Source organism: Propithecus coquereli, unplaced genomic scaffold, assembly GCF_000956105.1.
Source record: "Propithecus coquereli isolate 6110/MARCELLA unplaced genomic scaffold, Pcoq_1.0 Scaffold181, whole genome shotgun sequence".
NCBI lineage: Eukaryota > Metazoa > Chordata > Mammalia > Primates > Indriidae > Propithecus > Propithecus coquereli.
In genome coordinates, this window is record NW_012142857.1 from 4,622,775 (window position 1) to 4,647,364 (window position 24,590).

Here is a 24,590-nt window from a genome sequence, read left to right on the forward strand (position 1 = left end):
GGGTTTTTTAATATTCTTCTTCATTTTATTCTTGTATTAAGTCTTTGGAGTCCAGTGTGTATTTTACAACGAAAGCACCTCTCAATTAGGACTAGGCCCGTGCAGCTGGTGGTGGTTATACGGGACAGGGCAGGTATAGAGACTAGCTTCTGGAATTCTCAGGCTTTTGGAACAGTTCTGGATGCCCCAAAGTCTCGAAAGTACTTGTTCACCGCCTCTCTGAGCACCCAGCAGCAAGGGGTCGGGGGGGAGCGTGAGAGCTGAAACCTCAAGCTCACAGCCGGGGTGCCAGCGTGGGTCGGGGCTGGAGCGCCCAGCAGGGTCTGCAAAAACAGTCCTTCTGACCTCAGGGTGAAGAAAGGGGAGAAAAGGAGAAAGAAGAAAAGCACGGACGGGGGAATGAAGGGCCATGGCAGGGTGGCCGACTGCGGGAGGGGGACAAGAGCAGAATCTAGAGGTGGAGCACAGCGCCGGGCAGGGCTGGGCAGCTGCCAGCGCCTCCCCACAATGGCTGGACGGAGATCGTGGCTGAGCGTGTGTGGAAAACACCATTAGCTCATTCTTTTGTGGCCCTTTTCATCACACGGGACTACCATTTCTGCAATTAAGACCTTCTCCCTTACTCAGAGGTACTGAAACATAAAAGTATTTGCTGAATCTGGTTTCCCAGGGTTCAAAGCCAGACTTAGGAAATGCAAACACACTTGTGGAAATGCAAACACACATTCAGTAACTAATTATCCTTTAATTAAGGCCGAAGCCCTGCTTAAAACAATTAGCTCTGGGAATTGAACAGTAGGTACGACTCCACTTTTTGCTAATTGTTCTTGCCCGATAGCTGGGCAGTGGCAAGCCGGGGTGGTAGGGAACGAATCTGACTGCCGCTTTTGGTCTGGACTGGACCAAGTTCTGCTTGGTTTGGAAATGTTACTCAGAGGAGAGTTTGAGGTGTGGGGAAGCGCAAAGAGGATGTGGTTTGGGCTAGGGGAGTCGAGAGGCTGCCCCGGGCTTGGACGCGGGCCACGGGGAATCTCGGAAGCGTCTGCTGGCCGCACCGAGGTGGCTTGCCTGGCTGCAGTGGAGGGCGTGGGCCAAGGATTAGCTGACTGGAAAGCAATTAGATGAGGTGCGGCTGGCTGGGAAAATACCTGGAATCCCAGGGCCAGAGTTGAGACTTGCTTGGCTAAGGCTGCAGGCCGGAGTAGAGGTGCCCACTGGGGAGGGTGGCCCCACGGGCTGCGAGCCTTAGCTGCCTCTTGCTGATGGGAAGAAGTGGGTTATGGAGTGGGAGGGGTCAGGGGTCCTTTTCCTGAATCACCATTTCTTCTTTCCAAAGCCTTCCCCTACTCCACACCCCACCCCTCCTCAGCATCCGTGGACACTCCTAAGGCCCGTCCGATGCCATCCGATCACCTCCCCTGTCCTAGGCAGGAGGGAGGTGTATGTACAGTGTTACCCTTCCAGGGACCTTCACATTTGGAAGGACAATGAGAAGAAAAAAATGTGTGCCCCAAAGGAAAAAAAAAAAAAGTACTCGGTTTTGGGAAGGGTAGGGAGGTCACTAGCCCACCAAGAATCCTCTCCCCAGAAAACACCCACATGCATTAAAGCTTGCAGAGACCCCTGAAGCCTGCCACCTGGCCAGCGGCTTCCCAGTTAAGAGCCGCTGATCTAACAGTATAATAGAACGTCAGGTTTTCATATAGGCAAGAGAGAAGGTTGTTATTGGTCCAAGGGGCTTTTGAGATCACCCTTGGAGCAGTTGTGGAAAAGATTCCAAGTGCTGGCCCAGCTCACAGCAGGACTCCCTGGGACCCCAAAAGCTCCTGACAGCTCATTTTTTCCCCCAGAAGGGATCCCAGTTCTTGCATGAACCCCCCCACCTCCCCTCCCCTTTCCTTCTCTGTGTAGATTAGGGTCAGCAAACTTCCATAAAGGGCCAATAGTAAATATTTCAGGCATTGCAGGCCAAGAGGCAAAACCGAGTTTAACCACATCCCTGCAATGTGTAGTGTGTGAGCAGCGGCACGAAGCCACGAGAGCAAACCGGTTCCACTCTGCCTTCCTCCCGGAAGAGCAGCGTAGACAGTATGTAAATGAATGGGAGTCGCTGCGTGCCAGCAAAACCTTATTTAGGGACACTGAAATTTGAATTTCATATAATTTGTGTCACAAAATATTCTTCTTTCGATTTTTTTCCCCAGCTATTCAAAAACATATATAAACTATTCTTAGCCCACACAGGCCATAAAAAGCAGGCTGTGGCCAGATTTGGCCAGTGGGCTGCAGTTCATGACCCCTGATCTAGATCTGTGGTTCTCAACTGGGAAATTGCCCCCACCGCCGGGTGATTCTGATGTACATTGAAGTTTGAGAATCGCTGTCGTAAAGAACTGTCACTTTCCCAGATGATGCTGATACTGTCATTAGGAGGACCACGCATGACTGTGGCAGATCCAGTCTGACCTCCGCCTCCATTTCACAGATGACAAGACTGAGGCCTAGTGGTGACATACCACTGTCCCGTGAACCCAGGGAGAGGCTCCTTCATCCCAGGATGCAGAGCTGGGTGGTTTCCTGTCTCTAGCTGCCTTCAGCGATCTCCCCTGCCAGCTCACACTGCCCGAGGCTCTGACCGAGACACAGGAAATGTGCATTTGTCCCTTGCAGGCCCAAAGTGGCAGGGCTCCAGTGAGTCATTTCCCATGAGTGGAGACGGCATGCGCTGAGGCATCCTCATGCCACCAGCTCCCTCCTGACCACCCGACGCTCACTTTAGAGAAACTCCCCACGAGCTCCAAGGAAGCTGAAAGCCCCTCCGTGAGAAGGGACCATGGAAAGAACAAGGGCTTGGACGTCAGACTTTCATGATTTCAAATCCCTCATTCTAGGGACCAGCTAGGGCTTGAGGCAAGTTCCCCAAGCTCTTTGAGCCTCAGTTGCCATCAATAAAATGGGAAAATAGCCTCTACCTCTGCAGGGTTGCCATAAGGATCAGAGATCAAATCTGTCGAGTGTCAGGCACCATTAGAGTGTCGTTATTGGCCACCCTAGCATTATGCCTTAACCGCAGGACTACCCAGCCTCAGCCCAAAAAGCCACAGAAAAAGGCTGCATGATCCCCCTGGCAACTCGTGAGACCACAGCTGCACAGGTGACATCAGGGAGGCAGTCACTGTCCCACACTCCTGACACATTTGCGTTCACGATTTAGGCTGGGTGTGGAAGGCTCACATGCCTGGGGCCCTTGGGTGGCCTTTGGGGTCTGGGAACGCACTGGAATTATACGCAGATGTCTGTGAACCTGTGTGGATGTGCATTTTTCTGGGAGGGGTGCCAGAGTTTCCATCAGATCCTCAAAGGGATCCATGCTCCTGAGAAAGTTAAAGGTCACGTATCTATGGACACGATGCATAGCAGGGCACCAAACCTTTGAGACAGATTCCTGGATTTGGGAATCAGCTCCCTGAGCCCGATGTGTGGCCTTGGGTGCATGGGAGATCATCTCGTTCAGATCTGGACTCCGCATCCTCAGCCCTGAAGACTGTGGCTAACATGCCTGCCCCACCGAGCCCCAGAATCAGATGTGCCCTGTGAAGGGAACCCCAGAGTGGAGCACCCTACAACACGTGGGGCTCTCAGAGCTGCCACCAGGAGAGCAAAGGGCCTCGCAGGGAACCCACCTGCAGCATCAGTGGGTTTGCTTCAGATTCAAACACCCAGGAGTTTCAAAATGCGAAACATTAGGCTCTGGTGTTACACAGGATAGTGGTGACCCTAAGGGAGAGTTAGTACAAGGAAGGGGCACAAGAGGACTCGGGGAGTCGGGGGCACTGCTAAGGGTCAGTTTCTTGACCAGAGAGTTGGCGACACGAGGGTGTTCCCTTTGTGAAAATTCATCCACATATCCAGAATTAGGGCGTGTTTTTGCATGTGTTACACTTCAATGAAAAGTTTTCTCGAAAGGTGATGTAAAAGATATAAAGATGATATAAATCCTTAGGGATATTTTTAATACAGTTTTACAATGAAGTTAGCACACAGCGTGAAGAAACGGTAATTTATATATAAACGCAAATAATAGAGTAAAATTTTAAAATGATCCTAAGGCCAAATTTAAGTATCTTTCTTCTTAACCCAGACTGCTCCCTAAGTGAGCTTTCTTTAATTATCTTACCAGCCCACGGGCTGTCTGGGGCACTTGACAACCATCATGGACCATGCCTTGGTCCCTGCCTATTTTGGGGGAGCCCGTCTACCAGGGCGGTGGCCCCACTTGGCTACCCTGATTCCAGTGTCACCTGTTTCCTCCCTCTCTCTGACCCAAGGCTCCCCTTCTGGATTTCCTCATTTCTCTCCCACAACACATACGTTTGCAGCAAATGCATCTCAAGGGGAAAACCTCCCTTCATTCCCCCCTGGGAACCACCCCGTTTCTCTCTTCCCTTTAGAGCCAGGATTTTCAAAAGCACAGTCTCCTACAGCCTGTCCTCTGGGTTGGCTTCTGCCCCACCAAGCCAATGACAAGGCTGTCAGGACTGCCGAATTACAAAATCTACTGTTGTGGAGAAAAAGCAGCCGTAGATAATACATAAACCAGTGGCAGTGACTGTGTTCCAACAAAACTTTATTTATGGACGCTGAAATTTGAGTTTCATATAATTTTTACATGTCACCATTGTTCTTCGGAATGTTTTTTCAACCATTTAAAAATGTAAAAACCATGCTTAGCTCTCTGGCCCGTGCACAAAGCAGGCTGTAAGAGAGATTTGGTTGAGATTTGGTTGGTGAGCTGTAGGTTTCCAACCCCTGATCTAGATCCGTGGTTCTCAACTGGGGGCATTTGGCAATGTCGGGGACGTTTTTGGTTGTGACTACTGGGGACATGCTACTGGTATGTCGTGGGTGGAAGTCCAGGGTGCTGCTCAACATCCTACCGTATGACAACGAAGAATTATATGCCCAAAATGTTAGTCCTTGTAAGGCTGAGAAATCCTGGTCTAAACGATCCCGTCCGGCCTCATGGCTTTAAATACCGTCTGTGCGGAGGCCTCCCAAACGCGTCTCCCGCAGGACCTTCCTCTGACCTCCAGACTCAAATGGCCAAAGCTGCTCCTCCTCCGGCCAGCCTCAGTCTTGGTAGACAAAGGCACTGTCCACCCAGTTTTGCTCAGGCCAGACACCTGGGAGTTATTCTTGATTCCAGCCTTTGCCCCACCCTGGCCCCACATCCAATCTGCCTGCAAATCCTGGAGCTTTGGCCTCCCAAAATACAGAGCTCATCTGTCCTTTCCTGTCCCCTGTCCCTCTAGGCCCCAGCCACACTCCCAGCACTTCTTGCTGGGGTTTGAAAAAGCTCCAGACTGGTCCACCCTCTTCCTCTGTGCTCCACCCCAGGCCACTCAAGATATTCGAGACCCCTCCAGGGGCTTCTAAGGGGGTTCAAATCTCCCTCTGCCACTTAGTGGCCATGCGGCTCTTGGGGAGTCCACCCTCCGGTGTGGTCTGTAAAGCAGGGGTGGGGTTCTGTGAGGATCACGTGGGACAGGTTGGGCAGGGTGCCGAGAGGGAGCCAGGCATGGAGGGCTGTTCACTGTCACTTCCCACCATGCACCACCCGCCCACCCAGCCCTGCAGGTCTTCTCTGCAGAGAAGCCTTCCCTGCCCACCTCATCCAAGGGAGGCTCCCACCCAGCCGTCTCCCTCCCAGCACCCGCTTGCCTCTGCCAGTCCCCCCACCCACCGTATGCTGCCTGGGGGCAGGGACCAGTTTGCCTGGTCTCCACACCCCCAAGCCCTGCTGCCCTCTCTCTGAGCAATCCAGGCTCACAGGACTGGTGAGGGTGCCTTCTCTCCCTGCCTGTAATGTCCTTCCTTGCCCCACTCTCCTTGGCTGTACCTTAAAAGGTGTCTTCTTGGGGAAGCCTTCCCTGAGCCTCCTCTCCCAGCACAGGTGACAATAGTCCTTCCTGCCACTGTGCCTGCTGTTCTGTGCCACATGCAGCCACTTAGTAATAAGAGCCACCTTTGGTTGAGCTGTGCTTACTGTGTGTGATACTGTTCTAAATGTTTCACGTAGATTATCTCGTTTAATCCTTGCAACAACTCTTGGGGGAGGTAATATGTTTATTCCTACTTTACGAATGAGGAAACTGAGACACAGAGAGGTTACCTCTGCGCTGCACAGCATGACTTGTAGGAATCCGAGTTGGGATTAGAATCCAGGCAGTCTCAATTTTCAGCCTCGGTTCCAAATACCAATCCACTTGTGCAACATCCGTCTTCCCTACTAGACTGGTAATCTATAAGGCCAGGATTCCTGCCTCCTTGTTGAATGACTGGAATGAATGAATGAATGAATGAATGAAAAGTTGTCACTACCATTTCAGACTCCATGGAGAAGTTGGGGGCACGACTTGCCATGCTCCCAGCCTCTATGTCACAGAGGGGCTCCATCCTGGGGAACAGAGGCCCTTCCAGGTGGCTTTGCCCCAGCCAGCAGCAAGCCATGCTTCCTCTCAAACCCAACCCTCAGGTACTCTGAGAGGGCCACTGGACACAAGGTCTTACGAGCAACATGAAAAGAACTCCTCTCAGTAGATGCTTGACTACACCTAGAACTAGGTAGAACCAAATGGCTGCCCTGGGCTGTGAGCAGAGAGCCTTCCAGCTCCAGAGCTTAGGGGAGGAGGGGGTCAGGGAAGGCTTCTTGCAGAAGGGTCTCTCGGTTGGTCTTGCGGGGTCAGGTAATTGGAGCCAAGATGGGAAAAGACGTGCCCAGCAGAGAATGACGAGTACAAGCTGGAGGCAGACAAGGACTCCATGTGTTCTTAGACCTGTGAACAGATGTGTTTGTCTGGATCTGAGGTCTGTGAAGGGGAGGGAGGGGCTGTAGGGCCTGGAGTGGGCCTGCCCGGCGCATAGCCTGGATGCCAGGCTAAGCTCTTACCCCCTTGCAGCCCGGCCAGTTGAATACAGTAAGAGCACGCGGATGGTACAAAATACCGACTCGCAGGCTCGTTCATCCAAAAAGATCATCTCCATTCAGAAAAATTGCCTCATTATTAAAATTTATATTCTACTAAAGGTAAGGCTCTAAAGCCAAACAAACTTCCAGGTGCCAATTAAATTCTCTTATCTCCAAGTCTCTTAGACTTGGCAAAGAGTCCATCCCTCTGACATTCCCAGGCAGCCCCAGGCCCTTTTCTCAGCCCAGGCCTGTCTGGCCCTCTATTGGGTGGCTGCTCCTCTGAGTACAATGCTAATTATGCTTTTAGCACAGCCCTATTATTCTCTGCACATTAACAGAGCTTAATTGTCCCAGGCCCAGCTGTCTCTGCCCAGTTGGTCCTTGGCTACCACCTTACACCGAAACCCACTGGGGAACCAGCTGAGCTCCCTCACTCGAAGGCCAGACCTTCAGCCCAGCTTCTGCGATGTGGCTTCAAGCTCCACCCCCACCCCTGACCCCTGGAAGGCTGGCACCTCTGCAGGCTACCGCAGGTGTTTATTCTTAAATACAGCATGCCGAGGTTACTGTGCAGAAAAGGACATGGTTTAAGCAAAGGTTTCTTCAGAATTCCATGCTTGGTGGCAGAGGAACAAGCCAGTGTGTCCCTTCTCTAAGTCCTCAGCACCCCTTGCCAGCTACTTACGCCTTCCCCAACCCACGCACCCTATAAAGTCTGAGATTGGTAACAACCCCCTGCATTGAAAAGGGACAGACATCTAGTTGACGTAGGTCCGCCACGAAGAACCTCCTAAGAAGCTTCTGCCCAGGCTTGGGGGAAGGTGGGTTGGGACAGCCTGCAGATAATCTTATGCCCAGTCAGTGCGCATGCAGGGGACCCGTGAACTGGAGCCTCCCCTGGACTCTGGGCACAGGGAGGCCCTTCCTCTGGAGCTGGTGAGTGGCCCTCAGTGACCGTGACCTCCCTGGGGTTCCTATGAGACTGCAGAGAACTCAGCCTCTTTGCCGTGGGCAGTGCCCTTGTGGCCCGGGCTCAGTTGGATGCCTCCAGGGAATTGGGTGGCCGGACAGTGGTTTGGCCACCCCCGGGAAGCCTACCCAGGGGAGGAAAGGACTGTTTCGTAAGCGAGGCCAGCGAGCTGGCCCGTCCGCCCTGGCATGCAGCTAGGCCTGTTAGGAAATCAGGGAGACGCTCTGTCTCTTTCCAGCAGGCGCCACTTCTCTCTTGCCACTGCTTTGCTCAATTTAAGGCGCTGGCTCGAGGGCCAGGCTGGCGGGTGGGCGGGCAGACAGGCACCCTCTGCCACAGGCTCAGTGCCCAGGAAGCGCTCGCTGTCACCTCAGCTGGTGTTATCCAGGGGTCCCAGACGGCTGTCCATGGCCATCTCGGGTGGGAGGGCAGGGTGGCTCTCAGGGAAGGATTCCAGACTGTTTCCTTCTGGGGTTGAGCTCCAACGCCCTTATCTCCTTTCCTGCCAGGCGGGGACTCCTCACTGATCACACACACAAAAGAAAACCCCACCCGACATACACAACCCCTACCTATTTGAAGGTGGCGGGTTTGCCTCTGGTTTCATTAAATCTACCTGGTTATCCATCAGGGAAGCACTATGTGCATTGAGTTAATATTACCACGTTATGTATTTGGCCCTGCAAAGGGGTGGGAGGGCTGGGGAGAGAGGATGTCCAAGGAATGGAGACGGCTTCGTGGTTGCTTTGGAGGCTCCGGGACCTGTCAGTCAATTGAGATGTTTCTCGGAGGAGAGACAACCAGAGGATGGGCCAAAGGCCAAGCACAAGATTCAGGGACAATCAGGATGGGACAGAGATGGGAAGAGGCCGTCATGGGACTGCGTAGAGCACGGACAGCGTGAATAAGAAGCATGCCGTGTGCAGCCTGTGACGTGGGAGGCCTGCCGAGTATCATTCCTATTTCGTAGAATGTGGGACTAGGGGGACAATAGTGGGAATATGGGAATATAGAATGGGGACAGCTGAATCCCTGAGGGGTCCACTGATTGCCCATCATTGTCAGCACTGAAAGTAGAGCCCCAGCCTTGCAACTCCCCTAGGATTCGTGCTGCCTTGGAAGAACCCGTCTGCCCTGAGACATGCAGACTTGCTGTTGGGTGACGCTGCCTGGAGGTGGGGGCTGGCCTAGCCGACCCCTGGAGGTCTTGTTCCAGCCCAGCACTCGCTCATTCTACAGGCAAGTTGCTATGGGAACTGTAACTTCGAATTTCCTGGCTCTGGGGCTGTGAAAATCACAACCTGAACCTTCCCGTTGATGTGGGTTTCTCGATTAATTTCCTGTTTGATTGTTTACTTTAGAGAGCCGGAAAATGCCTTTGCAGGCAGCAAGTTCCCTCCACTGAGACGCTTATCACACCCTCCCCCCAAAGCAGCAAGGTCAAGTCCAGGCCTCAGGTGGGCGGAGGTGCAGGGTGGGAGGCAGGGGCTGGGGCAGGGAGGCCGCAGCAGCCGGAGGCACCCACCAGCCCTGCGCTTCTCCTGCGCCTGCCCAGGGTCCCAGCCTGGCGGATGCCGGGACAGACCTGAGTTCCGAGACTGGGCCTTGTGAGGGGAGCCTGCCCACCCGCCTAGAGCCCCAGGCCTGGCCCCCGCCAGCCCCGACCCCTCCCCTGTCGCGGGGAGCTGTTTTATGCTGAGTCAGACACGATGCAGTCCTTCCTTCAGAGCGGGGCGTGAGGGGCACCAGGGTCCGGGGCTGCCCCCTGGGCCGGGCACTCCTGGCTGGGCTGCCCGGCAGGGAGGCTGGAGAGGAGCTGCTTTTCCCTCTGTCTCTTCTCCAGCGGCTCTCCCCAGGGCCCCGCCGCTGCGGCAGGAAGCAGTGCGTGGTGTGCCCGGTTACCCTAACTCCATGCTGTTCCTTGCGTTCCTAGGGAGCGAGGGGCCCTGGCAGGCTCCGGTGAGGCCTGTGGCCCAGGTGTGGGCTGTGGCTCAGGTGTCCTGATCTCCTGCGATGATAACCACCCCTCACCAGGTCTAGGGCCACTTGATGGCCTTTGGAGTCCTCCCCCCGCCCCAGCCGCCCGCCCAGTCCTCAGAGATGGGCAGGAGCACTGGCCCCATTGCTCAAATGGAGGCCTCAGGGCAAATGGAGGCCTCAGGCCCATCAACCTGTCGATGACGGGGGTGCCTGGGGAAAGCTCCCTACCCCCGGTCTAGGTGACCATAAAACGTACAGTCTGAAGCAGGGCAGCTCTGAGAGTGGAAGGGCACTTTTAGTAATTATGTTGGGACAACAGGGGAAAACGGGAACCGTTCCAGGCAGCCCAGGACGCGGGGTCACCTCCCTTTGGCCAGCCCCTCCCCATCAGCCTGTTTGTCTGAGACTTGCCAGGGGGCAGCAGTTAAGCCTTAAGCCGTTCTCCACTGACTGGAGTGCTCTTGGGCAACCATTTCCCTCTCTGTGCCTCAGTTTCTGCAGCTATACGTGAGGAGAGCCACAGTGGTGTTTGACTCAGATAATCTGGTATAGGGATTGCATGGATTTTAAAATGTACACAAAGCACCTACAGCAAACTCTCAAAAAATGTTAGCCAGGCAACCAATGAGGAAACCCACAGGAGACCCCCTTCTTGGAAGTTGAAACCTCAGAGCTGCCTCAGGCATTTCCTGTTCACCTTTAAGAGGGATCTTGGATGCTGGGGCAGCCAGCAGAGAAGGATCTTCTAGAAGGGATGGGAAGGGCGCTAAAGGGAAGATGGGAGGTATTAGATGCAGACACAGCCGACTTCCCTGGAGTCTCAAACCCAACCCAGACTCCTGAGAAGTCCTGGCCACAGGGACTGTTGAACAGAACTCCCCTCCCATCTAGGTCACTGGCCAGGGCTTGGCCCCCAAAATGAGCTGCTGGAGCTATGGCCCTTTCCTCTGGCTCCGATGTCTGTAGCAGGATTCAGTGTCTGCTCTGAGCCCTAGATTACGTTTCCAGCCCTGGGGCCAGCTGTGGGTGATGCATCCCCCATGTGACATTGACTGTCACCACTTTGTACAGGCAGTTTGCAAGCTCGGCAGGAAGGAGGCTAATTATTCCCTCTGGGTGCCTCGTCCACACTTAGGGTACCTGCCCGCCTTAGTTAGGGGGGCTGGTAGCCAGACCACAGGACACAAGCTTGCACTAGAGTCTAGGTCAGAACCATGAATTTCTTGACATCAGACCATAGCCACCGTACCAGGGCTCCATGCTAGACTTATGGAAAAGTGGCATTTGGGGCATATTCTCCTCACCTAATGGTGTCTGCAATGCAGTAATGAACGTAAAACAGCACTGATTATGGGCAGCGTGAGCATCTGCACGTGTCCTGATACCCATGGCCACCCTGGCCCTTCCTCTCACTCCAGAGGCCGATACCACTGCTCTTATTTAAGCCTGATTATGCACTTGATACTCCCTCCCCTCTATCATACCTCCCTCTGCACTCTGCCCGCTCACCTCCACATTTAAACAGGCTCGGGGCACTTCTACTTTACCATACCAGACTCCAGACCATTCCACGTGACACTGCCAGTCTCTTTCTCTTAGCATCCTACCCTCCTCTTCTGTAGGCAAGTACAAAAGGAAGGAAGGAAGGAAGAGAGGGAGGGAAGGAGAGAGAAACGGGGAGAGAGAGAAGGAAGAACAGAACCCCCCAAAAAGAAAGAAAGAATGTACTCTCTCTGCACCCCTGACCCCCACTGCCCCTATGCAGCACCAAAGTCCTCTGGCAAAGGTCGCCCACATTCTTCTAATCACCAGATCCAGGTGACCTTGGTCATTGTTCATCTTACTTGACCTCTCTGAGCATTTGACACAATTGACCTTGTACTTCTTGGAAGCCTCTTGGCCTCCATGACGCCACTTCCTTCTGCTCTGCTTAACTTTCTGACCGACCTTCTCTTCCTCCTTGTGGGGTTCCTCTCCTTCTCTCCCACTTTACATGTCGCTGTGTGCAGGCTGGGAGCCCCTGCCCTCTTCTCATCCCACTCCATGTGTTCACCGGGTCACCTCAGTCACACTGTGGCCTTGACTCACTAACCGTGGGCTCTGATGCTGCCAGATAACCATTCTCCCACTAGTCACCTTCCCTGACCAGCCTGTGGACTCAACATTTCTAACACTGAACTCAAAATTCACTTTCCCCAAAACCACCTTCTCCTGCCTTCCCAGCATCGTTGATGGCATCATCCTTCATCCAGTGACCAAGCCCCAAGCCCGGGGGCTGCGTGTCTTCTACATTGTTCCTTTCCTCACCCCACTTCTGCCCCTGAACATAGTCTGCCTCTTAAACATACTCTTCCCTTTGTGCCTGCCTCGCGTCACACTGCACCCTCCTCACTGCCCTGCCTCCATTCCCACGCCACCCTCCCAGCTCCAGTTTATTCTCCACGCTGTGCCAAAAAGGATCTTTGTAAAATGCAAATATTATCTTACTAGTCTCCAGTTTACAACCTTTCAGTGGCTCTCCAGTCCCTTGGGATAAAATCCAACTGAGTAGCATGGCATCTAGAGCCCTTTAGAATGTGGCCCTTGCTTTCTTTATCATCATATATTTTGGGCATCTTAAAATATTTGTTGTTCACCAGTCACTCTGCTAGTTCACATTTTTTGCCTTGGTACATTCTTCTTATGCCATACACCTGGAGTGTTCTCCACCACCATTCCATCCCATGCTCCAATGCCATATACCTAACAAAAGTCTCTTGATTTCCCCCTACTACCCTATAAGTTATAAGTCATTCCTCTTGTTGTCCCTGTATTTACACAATGTTCAGTACACAGTAGTATTCCATAAATGTTGTGGAAAGGGTGGGTAGATGGATGCATGGATGGATGAGTAGGTGAGTAGATAGATGGATGAAAGGATGGATGGATGGGTGGGTGGGTGAGTGGATAGATGGATGGATGAGTGAATGGGTGGGTGGATGAGTAGGTGAGTAAATAGATGGATGAAAGGATAGATGGATGGATGGGTCAGTGGTTGGGTGGGTAGATGGATGTGTGGTTGGGTGGATGAGTGGACGGATGGGTCGGTGGGTGGGTGGATGGATGGATGATGAGTAGGTGAGTAAATGGATGAAAAAGGTTGGATGGCTGGATGGAAGGATGGGTGGATGGGTGAGTGAATAGATGGATGGATGGGTGAGTAGATAGATAGATGGGTAGATAGGTGAGTGGATAGATGAATGGGTGGATGGGTGGGTGGGTGAGTGGATAGATGGATGGGTGGGTGGGTGAGTGGATAGATGGATAGGTGGGTGGATGGGTGGATGGATGGGTGGTTGGGTGGATGGATGGATGGATGGGTGGATGGATGGGTGGTTGGGTGGCTGGGTGGATAGGTAGATAGATGAGTGGATAGATGGATGGGTGGGTGGGTAAGTGGATAGACGGATAGGTGGGTGGGTGAGTGGATGGGTGGCTGGGTGGGTGGGTAAATGGATAAATGGATGGATGGATGGATGGATGGGTGGTTGGGTGGATGGGTAGATGGGTGGTTAGGATAGGTGGTGGCCAACGCAGACAAAGAACAGGTAAAATCAGCTCAGTTTTGTGAAGGCCCAGGTTGACTATTGTCACCAGTCAACAGAATTAAGAATTATGAGCTCCAACTAGAAAAATAAGAATTAGCTAATCTGGGAGACATTAAAGTCATTCTCTGAGGATGAGAATGCTGACCCAGGACTCTCGAGCACCGTCTAGTTCTATGCAGACTCGCCGTCTGGCTGGCTGTGCAAGCCTCATAACTACTGAGCCTTGGCTTCCCTGTCTCTTAAGGAGAGATGATAACGCCTGTGGCCTTTCCCTATCTCCACCAGAGTGTCATGAGGGTAAATGAGATGGTTCATACAAAGTATGTTGAGATCTTCAAGGAAGATACACGTTTCTAAAGATATGAATGTAATAACAATGATAACACCCTGCATTTGAATCAAGCTTTGTACTTTTCAAAGCTCTTTCGCCTACATTATCTCAATTGACTCTCAAAACAATCGTAGGCATGTATTATGCCCATTCCCAGGTAAGGAAACCGATGCATGGAGTGATTAAGTGATGTGCCGGGGGTTACTCTTAGTGAGCAGCAGGTCTTCTGACTCCAAGCCAGCTGCACGTTTTTGATGACAGCCTTTCCCCGGTAGATTATCTACTTCCCTGCCACCTTGAAAAGGGACCCAGACGTAATTGACCCTCTTCTTGATGGCTCAAGGTCATTATCATGAACATCAGTTCATGTGCTACCCTCTAGACTTGGCGGTGGGTGCAGGACCAGGTCCAGCAGAGGCGCAGGGCGGGTGGCCCTGAGGGCACTCCTGAGATGCAGGTGGCAATCATTCTAGACCCATGCCACGTGCCAGGGCTGTCTCCTCTGTCCCTGCCCCCTTCGTCTCCCTGCCCCCTTTCTCTCCACTGCCGGCATTTGTGCTGATCACTGTGGCTTCCTCGGCCACTGCAGCCCTCACCTCCCACTCTCTGCTCTTCCCTGTGCCCTCTCCTCTGGCCTGTGGCTCCTTCCACTCCTTCAGCCTGTGCTCCTGCAGCCCTGGCCTGGCCGTCGGCCTGCCAGCCAAACCAGCCTCCGTGAACTTCCCCTCAGGTCGATGTTCACTGCTCTCTGGCCCACCTCCCACCACACCAAAGGCGGGAGGCTGCAGGAGGAGGCAGGGGCTGGGCTCAGCAGAGCTGCGTTAGGCGGCTGGGGTCTGTTCTACCAAGGTTGGAGGCTGCGCTGGGGGTGATCAAAGGTGCTCAGGGAGGGCTGGGCACCCTGCCTCGGGTGGACGCTTCACCCCTCACTGGTAAGGCAGGATGTTGTGACCTCCAGCGTTCATCCCTGCCCGCACGGGGCGGCGGCCCCGTGGATTCTTCCATCAGCACCCTCTCTCCCTCCCTGCTGGTGGCATCCCAAGCTACCAGCCTGGTTGCATCCTGGGCACGCCTGGCACAGCACGCCTGCGCCTACAACCATTCCCCTGGGGACTCTAGGCGACTCCCACCAGGCTGCCTTTCTCCCTGTCTGCTGTCGGGCCTCCCACAGCCTGACTTGAGCACCCTGGCTTCTCCCCGAGGGAGGATATGATGGGTGTGCCCACAACAAGTCTCCGGCAGAGACAATAGGACAGGAATGCATTAGCTTCCGAACAAACACTGTGTGGGCTCGCACAATTGCCTTGGATTCTCGTCCAAGAAACACATTTCACTGTTCGAGGGCGCCGGTGGCTTGCCTGCCCCGGCCCGCACACATCCCTCTGTGCCAGGGACTTTGATGAGTGGGCTGCTCCTCCCCAACCCCAGGGCCTCAGACCCCCGGGTGGGCGGCCTGGCCTCCCCCGTTGGTGTGGTTCTTCTCCCAGCAAGCGGTAGCAGGGGGAGAGGGACAGTCCTGCCCACACAAATGGTACCTGCTCCTGCCACTGCCTTTTTTTTCAAACTATTTTTTTTTTATCGTGGTAAAATACATAGGACATAAAATTTACCATTTTAACCATGTTTAAGTGCTCACTTCTGTAGCATTACGTTCATTCACATTGTTGTGCTGTTATCACCACCATCCATCTCCAGAATTTGTCATCGTCCCCCGCTGAAACTCTGTCCCCATTAAACACTAACTCCCGACTCCCCCTCCTCCAGCGCCTGGGACCCACCATTCTACTTCCTGTCTCTATGAATTTGACGACTCTGGGGACCTCATCTAAGTGGGATCATGCAGCATTTGTCCTTTCATATCTGGCTTATTCCACTTAGCATAACGTCTTCAGGGTTCGTCCATGTGGCAGCGTGCGTCTGGATTTGGTCTGGGCTGAATGACATTCCACCGTGTGTATATATTATACCACCTGTTTGTCCATTCATTGGTCATGGTCATCTGGGCTGTTCCTCCTCTCGGCTGTTGTCAGTAATGCTGCTGTGAACATGAGTGTACCAGTATGTGTCTGGGTTGCCGGTAGTTTTTAAGACCTGTCTTTGCGTTAAAGAAAGCAATGGCCTCCCAAAGATCCCAAATAGAGCGTCCGTAAATGAGGGAGCTAGTCAGCCCCTCAACATTTCAGCAGGGATTTGTGTATCCAAAAACTAGCTGTCCCTTAGGAAATCAGAGCCCTGAAGAAATGGAACACAGGACAGGTAAGTTTGGGCCAAGATGGAAGAGTGGAAGGTTCTGCCCTTGGGATCATGCCCACAAAGGCAGGTCTTGTAAGGATTCCTGAGAGGCCACTGGTCACCCGGAGGCATGGGGAGGCTGGGAGGGGGGCTCTGGAAGGGGTGCGGGGGTCCCAGGGAGGAAGCTCATGGAGCTGTGTCAAGGGCTCCTGGGGGAGGCAGGCCAGCCCCTTGTTATACACGGAGGGCAGCAGGTGGTGACTTCCCAGCCCTGTGCCCCTGGCCAGCAAAGCTCCCTCCTATCAGAGGGAGGTTGAGGGGGCCGCCTCCCGTGGTCCCTTCAGTCTAAGGGCCTGAGAGTCCACTCTCAAAAGTGGGCAATGGGAGGCCAAGCTGGGGTGCGAGGGAACACAGTGCACAATCTGCAGCCACCTAGTCCCTTCCTGTGCTCTCTGTGGTCAAGCAACTGGGAGGGAAAAGTAAGATGAGAAACTCCCAGCCCTCCCTGACTTCCTTGAGAAAACCCAGCCGGGTAGTTTGCAAGAGAGCCTATCGCTCACGATGTGATTTTTGGCTTAAGGCAGATTTTCCCAAACAACCAGGAGAAAGATAAGGCCCTGGGGTTGAGAACCCACCCCCAGCTCTGCCTGAGAGCCCTGCCCTGGCCTGGGAGGGGACAGGGGCAGCAGCTCAAGGGACAGGAAGGGGAGTCACCAGGTCCTGCAGTCACAAAGACAGGAGAGAGACAGTAGGCAGACAAGCAGATACTATGTCAGGGGCTGTAGAGAGAAGTGAGCCAGGAGGGGCAGGGGAGTGATTGCACAGGTCTGGTCCCTTAGAGCATCTCTGGCCAGTCGAGCCCCCCTGACCTGCCCCCAGGCTCCTGTAGCCCCGATGGCCTGCGTGCCCATTTGGCACGTACTAAAGACTGCCCTGTGTCCTCGGCCTCCGGAAATGAATGCCGTGGCTCCTGCTGGGTGGGCGCCTAGGCTGGGTGGATAGATGCAGCAGGACAGGAGAAGGGAAGAATAAGGATGCGCAGAACTTGGATTCCGAGCCCGCAATGTGGATGGCCCCCTGCGTTGGTCGTGTGTGATTTCGCCTCTCCTTCATGACTATGCCGTGCCCGGGTCAAACTCTGCCTCCTGCTCTCGGTCAGTGGACGAGGACGATAACCTTCAAAATGCTTCCCTCTTGCATACTCTTCTCACCTTCTGCCCTTCCGTTTACAAATGCAGAAAACAACGCATAAATCGTATGCACCAACACTTAGTGAGGCCCCGCTGTTGCCAGGTGCTGCACCTGTGTAAAAAGGGCAGCAAAGATGAGTGTGGCGCGGGCCCTGCCTTCAGGAAGCCAACAGGTCACACTGGAACACAGCTTTTCACTTGTGCAGCGTGCACAAGGGTCGGGGGCAGGGAGTGCCCTGGGAGGGAGTCGCAGGGAGGGCAGTAGGCTGGAGTGATCAGGAAGGTGCCAAGGAGCAGCTGGGAAGTGACCCAGCCTTGAAGGATGGAGAGTATGGCAGTTGAGACAGAAAGGTCACTTGGAGCCCAAACACCAGCTACGGAGTCTGGGCTTTATCCTGGGCGAACGGGAGGTCATGGAAACCCATGGCTCCTGACACACCTCTGTGTCTTTCTTTCTCTCCCTCTGTCTTTCTCTCTCTCTCTCTCGCCTTCCATATCCACTCCAGAGGCAAATATGTACAGAATTGACTCCTCTCCCTCTCTGGGGTCCCTCAGCATCTGCCCTTCTCTCCCACAGCAGGGAAAATGGCCCACTTAAAACATAAACCAGGCCCTGTCCTGCCTCCGCTCAGAGCCCTGCCATGGCGCTCATGTTGCTCAGAGGCAAACTTGGAATCTTGTCCTGGCCTGCAAGGCTGAGGGGCCCTGGCCCCGATGCCTCCCTGGCGTCGTTTCCTGAGACTCTCCGTGTGCTCCTCACCCCCACACCTGCCTCATCCACGGGCCAAGCCCCCGCCCGTCTGAGCCTTCTGCCGGGGCCACACTAACCGGGCGTCATGGGCCTGGCGCCCTGACCTCCCTCACCACTAAGCCAGTAGTACCCTTGACACTCTTAATCAAGGCCACTTTAATGATCATTAGCATTATTTTTGATTGATAAATCATAGTCGTATACATTTACGGAATACAACGGGACATTTCGGTATACGTATACAAGTGGAATGATTCAATCAAGCCAATTAACATATCAGTCACTTTGCTTAGCACAGCGCTTATCACCATCTGACACAAATATTTATTGGTTTATTGTCTCATCTCCAGCCCCTGGAGCAGGACTCGGTCTGCTTTGTTCCCTGCAGGGAACGTGCTGGGCCTGAGCAGGTGCTCAGCAAATATTTGTGAATTTGTGAAGTGGATGAGCACCTAGCATTTTGTTTTTTGTTTTTGTTTTTTGTGTTGGTAGATCTGTGCTGCTTTTCTCAAGTGCCACCGCGGCATCTCTTACAGTGTAACCAAGGAGCTCTGACGTCTGGTGTGGGGTGGGGAGGCCAGATGGAGGTCAGACAGACTGAGTCTATAGCCTGATTGGTCTACACTGGCTTCGAGGTTGTGGAAATTGTGGGAAGGTGGTTCTTGCATTTTACATAGTATGTAGTACGTTTTCATTTGTTCCACATTCCATTTCATATTTACTGAGTACACACTATACATGGATCAAAAATTCCTGTGGATGAAATGTCCCAAAATGTTTCTCCATAAAAACATTGACTCACCTTTGCGTGAATTCTATCAGGTGTTATTGGACTCCTCAAGTTGTGGGTTAGGAGTGAACCGTGGCCTGACCTGGAACCCCGTGACTCAGTGTTGCTGTCGAGTTTGCCTTGTGACAGTCGCCTCTGCGGCCAGCATGTCCTGCGCAGGGCAGTGGCATGGGGTGCGGCATGGGGCAGTGCGGAGATCACTCTGGCCAGGTGTGCCGTGACTGTGGGGGAAGGAAGTGGGAATGCGAGATGTGTCAGGGCGCCAGGCAGTCCCCCACGAGGGAAGCAACGAGGCCTCGCCTTCCGGTGAGGCCAGAGACCAGGAAGGGGGCGCGCCTAAAACATTCTGGAGACATTTCAGAGGGAAACTAGCAGAACCTGCTACCTCCTTGGTTGTGGGTGGTGAGGCAAAAGGAAGATGACAGCCGTTTTGAGCTGGAGGGAACAGTGAGCTGCTTTGAGGCACCGGTGGCAAAGCCAGGGTGTTGTCCAGAAAGAGAAGCCCAGCAAGTGGGGCGGGGGAGGTCCCTGCAGACGAGCTGGATGTGCGGTCCCCTGATAGGTGGGTAGTCAACATGGCTGGATGGGCTGGCATTGGGAAGAGCAGAAGCCTGAGGATAAGTATTTGGGGAATAAAATATTGGGGAACACCAGTTTAAGGAACTGGGAGGAGAAGCAGCAGAGGGGACAGTGGGAGGAGTGGCCAGCGGAGTTTGGGGACAACTGGGAGCTCTGGAGGCCGTGCCAGAGGGAGTTTCGGGCGGGTGGTAGGGAGCACCCCAGTGCTGCTGGGGGCTCGAGAGAGTGAATCAGAAAACTGGGAAGCGCCAGGCATTGGTGAGAAACCAGAACCCCCATGCGTGGCTGATGAGAACGCAAAATGGTGCAGCCACCGTGGAAAACAGGCCTGAAGTTATTCAAAGAGCTAAACATAGAGCTACCACGTCACCCAGCAATTCTATTCCTAGGCATCTACCCAGGAGAATTGAAAACACGCATCCACGTAAAAACTGGCCCGTGAATGTTCACGGCCAGCGTTGTTCGTAATAGCCAGAAAGTGGGCACAGCACAAACGCCATCAACTGGTGAATGGATAAACAAATGGGATGTACCCAACACAGGGAAATATTATTCAGCCATAAAAAGGCATGAAGTACTGGTACACGCTGCAACATGAGTGAACCCTGAAAACATCGTTAGATGAAAGAAGCCAATCCCAAAAGACCACATGTTGTGGTTCCGTGTATAAGAGGTGTCCGGCAGGGGCAGATCCATGGAGACAGAACATAGAGTGGGGGCTGCCAGGAGCTGGAGGGGGGAGGGAATGAGGAGTGACTGCTAATGGGGATGGGTTTGTTTTGGGGATGATGAAAACGCTCAGGAATTCAAGAGCAGTGACGGCGGCACAATTCTGGGAATGTCCTAAAAAGCACTTACATATACTTTCAAATGGTGGATTTTATGTTATGGGAATTATATCTCCATTTAAAAGAGAGTCACGCACTATCATCCTAGCACTTTGGGAGGCTGAGGCAGGAGGATTGCTTGAGGCCAGGAATTCAAGACCAGCCTGAGCAACACAGAGAGATCCCGTCTCCACAAAAAATAGAAAATTTAGCTGGGCATGGTGGTGCGTGTCTATAGTCCCAGCCACAGGCACGCACACAGTGGATGTGCAGTGTGGAAAACAAGTGTGGGCACAGAGCACACAGCCCTGAGGGTCAGAGGACAGGTTGGGGGTGCTCAGGAGGTCAAGGAAGGCTTTGTGAAGACAGTGGAGCCTAGAAAAATGGGTGGGACAAGGCTGGGGTGGGGCAGAGGTGGGGATTGCGAGTGTATGGAGAGGGCCTGGGGCTGCTGCCTGGGGGTGTGCCCATCCAGGAAGACCGGGGCTCCTTCTGCCCAGTTCGGCTTTTTGAGAGGATCAGGGTCCCTGCAGGGCAGGGCCTCTGGCTGGCCTGCTCCCCGGTTCATGTTTCTCTCCCCCATCGTGTCATAGGCATGGGCAGAGGTCAGTTCTGGGGCCTGGTGAGGTGGGATCGGGGGCAGGAGAGAAGGGGAGAGAGAGAGAGAAATAGGAGCTGCCGTCCCTGCTCTCAAGTTCCACACAGACACCTGCAGGTAACAATGACTAAGCTCATCCCCAGAGAGACGCCCTAGCAAGTGAAATGAGCATGGTGCCACCCGATCGCCAGTGGGAGCAGATCACGGCACTGTCGGGGGGTGTGAGTGTAGTCAGGGAAGGCTTCCTGTAGGAGGGAGGCTCTTGGGTGAAAGGGACAAGAGGCACATTTCTGGCAAGGGCCCCTTCAGCTCCGGGCAGCAGGTGATGTTCTGGTCCTTCTGGCTCCTGACAGCAGATCACTTGTTAATGTGGGATCCCACGCTTGGCTGTGCCCACCTCCAGCCCCCCGTCCTCCTTCCTGCCACGGCACGGAGGCCTGAGCTTGCATGTCCCTGAAACGAGCCAGCTATTTCCTGTGCTTGCCCCCAGCGCACCTAACCAAGGAGGTCAGAGGACCATTGCGGGGCCGAGTCCTGTCCTAACCCCGATTCCATACTTGCAGCTGCAGAGTACAGGCCGGCTGCTGGAGGAGCAGCTGCCCGAGATGATGACAGAGCTCCTGGCCAGCGCCCGGGACAAGATGCTGTGCCCCTCAGAGTCAATGCTGACCCGGTCGCTGCTCCTGGAGGTCATCGAGCTCCACGCCAACAGCTGGAACCCTCTGACGCCCCCCATCACGCAGTACTACAACAGAACCATCCAGAAACTGACAGCCTGACAGCCAGGGGGCCTGGCGGGCGGCCCACGGGCAGCTGGGGCCCTGGTGCACAGGGCCAGATGGACAGGCGGGAGGACAGGGGTGGCCCTGGCTGGAGGAAGACATGGGAGGAAGGCAGGCAGAGTCAGTGGCCAGTCTGGAGCCAGACGGGGAAGGGATGGAATCCCGGAGAGGAGCCCACGCACGAGCCCCCCAGCCCGAGCATGCGGCAGCTCACACCAATAAGGGAAGCATGTTTCTTTTCCTGGTGGCCCTGGCCCTCCCCTCCTCATTCCCACCTCCCCCAAGACCCATCCCCGCAGAGCTTTGTGCGAGGGATTTCATCTCCGACTCCTCTCGGCCGGGTACCGCTTGGGTCAGAAAGGACCTCAGAGGGCTGAAAAACTGGGTCGGAGACGGGGCTTGCATTGTTCCCTCATGCTGTCAGCCGCCGTCGCCAACTGGCAGCAGGCGACGTGTAGCAGATGTCCGGGAGGACAAAGGCAGGCACGGTCCCCACCAGCCGCCCCCCGCAATCGACGGCCTTTGTCAGCCGAGGCTGAGCTTTTCTCTAACCTTCTCGCTCCACCCTCCCGCCTCCTCCCCACAGCCCCCGGCCTCGGGCCTAGGGGGTCGGGGGCAGCAGGGGACATGGAGTTTGCAGTTCTACTTGCACTCTTTTGTTTACTGTGTTTTATTTCTCAAAAGTCGGTTGCTTTGAAGTCTTCTCTCTCAGTGAAAATGCCTGCGATGTGATCACACAGTCAGCACCGCGAGGACCCCCGGATTAGTGGGAGATCAAACCCGGCCCCCTCTGGAAGGATTCTAGCCACAGACAGCTTGCCAGTAGCCAATTAGGGTAATTGGAAACTTCTGCCCCGGCAGGGGTCGCGGCTGGAATCCTGTGTTCCTCGCCACTGGGACCATAGTAAACCCGGTCCTGGCCCCTCGGGCCTTGTGGCGAACAGGGCACAAAGCTGGCGAATTAAAACCAAAATGCTAGGTGGTGTTTCCCGCTCCACTCTCGGGTCTTACTGAGGAGAAGGGTGGGGTGGGAGCTGTCTGGCTGTCTGGGACCTCGGGGTTTAGCTAACGCTGTGTTACCGCCCTAGCCTGAGCCCAGGCAAGGTGCAGAAGCCCAGCCCACCCACGGAGGTTGGGAAAGGGGCGAATCCATTGAGTCATGAGAGGGGCAGTCAGGTGGCCTGGTGGAGCTGCCAGATGGAGCTTTCCAGGCTGGGGTTTCTCGAAAGGCCCTGGTCCTGGGGAGCAGCCCCTTTTGTGATGGCTCAAGAGCAGGACTCGGGGCAGCTCTGTGAGGCCAGCTTCAGATCGTAACAGGTGTCTACACAGCTCCATCTCCAGGGTCTGGAGCACACACTTTGATGAGCCCCCAAAAATGTCAGAGGCCAGCCACTTCCTTCTTTGCTTCTTTGTTGAGGCTGGTCATGCCCTGGGTCATGACGGAGCCCCTCCTGGTGTAGTCAGACCGGCTGGGAGGGGAGGGGCGGGGAGGGTCTCTCCTTACTGATGCTAAGAGAGCAGGTGGGTGGGGAGCGGCTTCCCCAGTTCTCCCAGGTCTGGCTCCAATATTGGAGCCTGGGCCTGTCCCCCAAAAGAGCCTGTTGGGGACAGGGTGATGGGGAGCAGGTTTACCTGAAACAGGTCTGTGGCCTCTGCCACAGGGAGCCCGTGCTGCCCCTGGCCCCCCGCTCTGCCCACTTCTCCCCCACCTTTTGTCACACGCTTCCTCAAGCTTCTGCTTCCTGCCTTTCCTCCTCGGCCCTCATGTAGGCCCAGCCCGGGGCGCAGGGACACCAGAAGCCCAGCAAGAGGCCTTGAGGGGATAGGGGCTGGCGCTGGGGTGCTGAGAGAGGGCACCAGGGGTCATGCTCTCCTGAAATCAGGCTGCCCTCAGCCAGCCCTGCTTCCCTCCAGCGAGGATGTGCGGGCTGTGCGTGCATCGGCTGCAAACGCGGCAGGGCCCCGGGCGAGCAGAGAGACCTGGGAGCGCGGGCTCCGTGGCCCCGAGAACAAGCCTCGCAAAGGGAGCTCCCAAACACTGTGCAGAGGGGCTCGCGCCCCGCAGAAGCGGAGACAGGGCTGTGGGCACCCCGAGGCCTGACACCCCTTCCTCCTCACGCCCTCCTTGGTGGTCTTGCCCCAGGGCCACCCTCCCTGGCTGTTAGGAGTGTGAAGAAGTGAGATATAAATATGTATACATATATAAATATATTTTTAATTACGTGTCGTGTCACGGTGGCTCCAGACTTACGGTTTGCCTAGTTTGTTCCATTGCTTGAAAGCGCTTCCTGGCCAATCCGAATAACACTTTGAGCTGTTTGTCTAAATGCAGGTTGCTGCTCCTTTTTCAGACATGAAAGGAAAACGTTGAAAAAAAAATTTTTGTTTTTTTGTCCAGAAACAACAGTAAAGCCTAAAATTTGAGACTCTGAGGCAGCTTCCCAGGGGAGACCACTCAGACAGGAACTGGGGGGCAGAAGTGGGTGCCCTGCAGACCCCCGCCCCCTCCCCTGTGCCGAGTGAGGAAGGCCGTGTCCACGTCGACCTCCGAATGTACTTGAGGGGAGGCAGAACTGGATATTGCGTTTCTGAGGCTCGTGCTGTTCCCCCCGCTCGCCCCAGTGCTTGGCGCGTGGAGGAGGCTCTGTCCAGCCATCTGATGTTGATCCTGTCCGGTCTCCCCCTGCCTGTCAGGATGAGTTAGTCATTGTTTTCCTCTGTGGCGGCGGCGGCAGGCTTGCCACAGCCCTGCTCCCCACGGCCTGGTGGCTTTGCCTAAGCTCTGGGGCCGCAGCCCCAGGGAGGCTCCCCGCTTCCCCTGGACGAGGCCGGGAGCCCCACGCCCCCGTGGGGAGCGCGCCCCTCACGCCCAGTTTCGTCTGCGTCCTTCCTTAACCAGTCTGTAAACCTTCATGGCTGGGGTCGTCCCGTCCGTCGTGTAAATGTGAATGTTGGCCGAGTTGCTATTTATTCTAATTTTTATTTTATTTTATTTTAATTTTT

The 24,590-nt window shown here is 54.5% G+C and overlaps 1 protein-coding gene across 2 annotated transcripts in view; it reads left to right on the forward strand.

Moving 5' to 3' along the window:
• The window catches only part of CTIF (CBP80/20-dependent translation initiation factor), a 295,612-nt gene that overhangs the window by 267,888 nt on the left and 3,134 nt on the right, over positions 1-24,590 (forward strand). The window lies entirely within an intron of this gene.